The sequence below is a fragment of the Lathyrus oleraceus genome, chromosome 3 (assembly GCF_024323335.1).
Source record: "Lathyrus oleraceus cultivar Zhongwan6 chromosome 3, CAAS_Psat_ZW6_1.0, whole genome shotgun sequence".
NCBI classification, from domain to species: domain Eukaryota; kingdom Viridiplantae; phylum Streptophyta; class Magnoliopsida; order Fabales; family Fabaceae; genus Lathyrus; species Lathyrus oleraceus.
Genome location: NC_066581.1, coordinates 400661226 through 400665141, shown reverse-complemented (window position 1 = coordinate 400665141; position 3916 = coordinate 400661226). Strand labels below are relative to the sequence as shown.

General features: G+C 33.3%; 1 non-coding gene across 1 annotated transcript; it reads right to left on the bottom strand.

The window, feature by feature from the left end:
• Positions 1–3525: 3525 nt before the first annotated feature.
• On the bottom strand, positions 3526–3630 carry LOC127134161 (small nucleolar RNA R71). Its single transcript, XR_007807920.1, has one exon. It is a non-coding gene; the product is annotated as a small nucleolar RNA R71 (small nucleolar RNA).
• Positions 3631–3916: the final 286 nt, after the last annotated feature.

The window sequence follows — 3916 nt, the reverse complement described above, 5'->3', positions numbered from 1 at the left end:
TGGGTATGGATGCATATTCCCTAAATATTATGGTCATGGATGATGTGGATGGAAGTTATGGAAGTTTATAACATACTTAGAAAAGTGGTTTTGTTGAGCATGACTCGTATATATGTAGACACTAAATAGAGGAAAATGTGGGGAGCCTTGGAAAGTTAGATATTAGTTAACTCATATATATTGTTGCTAATTATTTACATAACTTAAATGAATCGACAATCATATTAGCAAAGGAGTTTGACATGAAAAACTTAAGTACTTCTAAGAAGATTCTTGGTATGGAAATTCACAGTGATAAGAGTACTAGAAGAGTTGTGAATCTATAAAAAAAGAGGTGTTAAAATGGTGTTAGACAAGTTTGACATGAGTAACTCAAAGGTTGTGAGTACTCTATTGGTGAATCACTCTAAGCTCTCATTGGATCAGTGTTCAGAGAAATGCAGAAACTGGGTTTATTTCAATGGTTCTTTATGTGCAAGAATTTTTATGTTTAATGTATGATATGGTTTGCACTAGACTATATTTGGAACAAGATGTAAGTCAAGTTTGTAAGTTTATGTTCAAATCGGACAAGCGTCATTGGGAAACAATCAAGTGGATTTTCAGGTACTTGAAGAGTACAATGGGTCATGATATCTTCTTTAGCAATTACCAGAGTGATCCTTTATATGTAGGATATTGTTAATTTTGACTATAATGGTAATATGGATGATAAAAGGTCTACAAAAGGTATGTCTTTACTTTAGAGGGGTGACCAATTTGTTGAAAATCAGTGATCCAATCCATAATGTACATGTCAATAAATGAAGTAGGGGGAAATGAGGCAAGTAAATCTTCCAAAGAAGCCTTATGGCGTACATGATTGGTGAGAGAATTAGAAATTAAGCAAGGTGGAGTTTGATTGCATCGTGATAGTCAGAGGATCATTTATTTTGCAAATAATCAAGTGTGTTATGTTAGGATCAAGCATATTGATGTGATGTTTCACAAGATCAGAGAGTTAATTGTATTTGGACATATATTATTTGAAAACTTCATACTTAGAAAATTCAACTGATATGATGACCTAGCCAGCCATAAGTAACAAGTTCAAGTATTACATGGACTTGTTACGTGTTTCTAAGTGTTAAGTAGGAGGTGTACCTCACCAAGTGGCAATATGTGATCGTCATGCATGAAGTCTTCATAGGGATTTCGCATTCATCAAGGTGGATATTGCTGTTTATGGATTATATATATGCATACACTAAAGAGACAAAGATAGGGAAATAGTTGTCGGCTTATGACTGAACTATTGTAGGATATTGATAACTCACTATTTGTGAGATATTTAAGCCCTTACTACTTGATTTTTTTATGTTAACAAACTTTATTAGTTTAATTTAGGTATGTTTTTTTATTTTTAGCTTAATTAACACTGAGCACACTATGTGCTCTCTTTTTTGTGTTTTATGCATTTGTTACTTGTGAAGGACTACACTGGTGATAAGTTCCCGCACGACAAGAAGGAACTTCCAATCCACCCTCATTTCCCAAGAGGCCTGAGAGGCAGAAGAAGTTATAATAAGTGAAGGGTCTCAACATTAGGGGAAAATGGCATGAACATGAAGTAGGAAACACTAGATGAGCTCGAAAAATGAATGGATAATAATAAGCACTACAGGACAAAACCTGCAAAAGTTTCCGAGCAATTAAATATATGTGATGCATGTATGTCTGGGCCACAGGTCTGCCTCAAGGTGTGTTGTCCCCTACATGTTGATGTGTACCATCCAATATTGGTACGAGAGGATAAGAAGAAGGAATATGATGATTTTCATGGGTCAAAGCAACGGATAATCACAAGGCCCATGATTCAATGACAAGAGGAATGAAAGAAGTTTCAAAAGTTGAAATACTTGAGAAATAACTTAGAAAAATATTTTATTTGGAAAAGAAGAAGTCAGAAGTAAAAGTGAAAAGATACTTTCACCTTTCCTTTCCTGAAGAAGTGATGAGCTACGAGGTGTGAGAGAACTCACATCTTGCTGATTGAAAAATTCGAAGGAGTAGTAGTGTTACACTTAGGTTTTCGTTAGTGTTTGGAAAGGTTAACTTTAAGAACTTGTGTTGTTGTATCTTTTTTTTAACCATTAGCTAAACTCTTTATGTTGAGTAATGTGAAGTTTAATGAAAAGTAGTATTTTATGTTAGATGATGTGATTTGAAGTGATGAAATTTATCATGTTATATATATATATATATATATATATATATATATATATATATATATATATATATATATATATATATATATATATATATATATATATATATATATATATATATATATTTCTCTGCTTGATCATATTAAAAATAGCTAAAACTTAGTTAATGTTTGAGAGATTTGTTAACTAGTGGAACTCTTGGTAAATATGGTTGAAAATAATAGGATAGGAATATTCACTGGATTAGTCACTTTAGACATAAAGGACTACAACCATAGCAAAATTAGAAGTTAACCAAGAAGTAATTTAATGCTACTGTGAGATCTAGAGATTTATTCCCTGACTTAAGACATATGATTTAATGTTGTAGACACACACCACTAGATCACTTTCTGCCTCATTTGTCATGACATATCTTATCACAAACACACACACACACACACACACACACACACACACACACACACATGCACGCATGCGTTCGCACATGCATGCACACACACACACACACACACATACATATTACTACTCAACTTGAATCTGTGACAACCAACCATTACTCATATACTTTTCTCATGGTTATTCACAAAGTTTTACATTAAGAATCAACTTAAGTTATTATAATGTCAGTGCGATCGATACTCTTACTTTACTTCACTTGCTACTATTTTACTTTGTATACATGCATATATATAAATTGCACAATAAGTTTTTCGTGTCGTTGTCGGGGATTGTGTCGATAACACTTTGATTCTATAAAAATATTGTGAAAAGTACATTTGAGCTTTTGATATTTTCTATATTGTGCTGACATGAAAGATGTATGGTTACTACATGCGCATGTTGTTAACCCCAGTATACATAGGAGATTTGAATTTACTGGTCAGTTACTAAGAAGCCCTCTTCCTGGTCATTTGTTTGAATCCTTTGAAGAACACATTGTAAAACCACAACTAGAGCAAGAGAGAGTCAAAAATGAAAATGACATTATTAGCATTGCCACATAGAATTAAACGACCAGAGAGCATAGTGACACAACTTGATTTCAAGCATATAATGTTTCAAATGCTACAAGCTATTGGACAATACTCATGAGTTTTTACTAAAGATCCACATCTACATTTGAGTCCATTTCTAGAGGTTGCTAGTAACTTCAAGATCCTTGGTATTACTGATGATGCTTTTAGATTAATATTGTTTCCATATTCTTTAAAGGATAGAGAAAAAAGCTAGCTTAATTCCTTAGAGCCTAATTCTCTCTCCGCATGGAATGACTTGGTTGAAAAGTGCCAAGTATTTTCCTCCTGTCAAAAATTAAAATATGAGAAATGAAATCAGTTCATTTAGGCAAGGATAGGATGAGTTTTTTTTATGCTTGGGAAAGATTCAAGGAACTATTGATGCAATGTCCACACCATGAGATCCCAATCTGTATTTAGTTGGAAACATTTTACAATAGATCGGTATCATCATCAAGAAAAATGTTGGATGCATCTTCTAGTGGTGCCTTACTATCTTAGTCCTATGAAGAAGGTTATAAATTGATTGACAGCATTACTAAAAACACTTACCAATGGGAGGTTACTTGAGCAACTACCATAGTCGTCCTAAAGATGCTAGTTTATGTCCATGAAGTCCCTAAGACCACTACCTTTGTTGCTTAAGTGGCCCAAATACACCAAATGATGAAGAATATGTTGACGATTTCT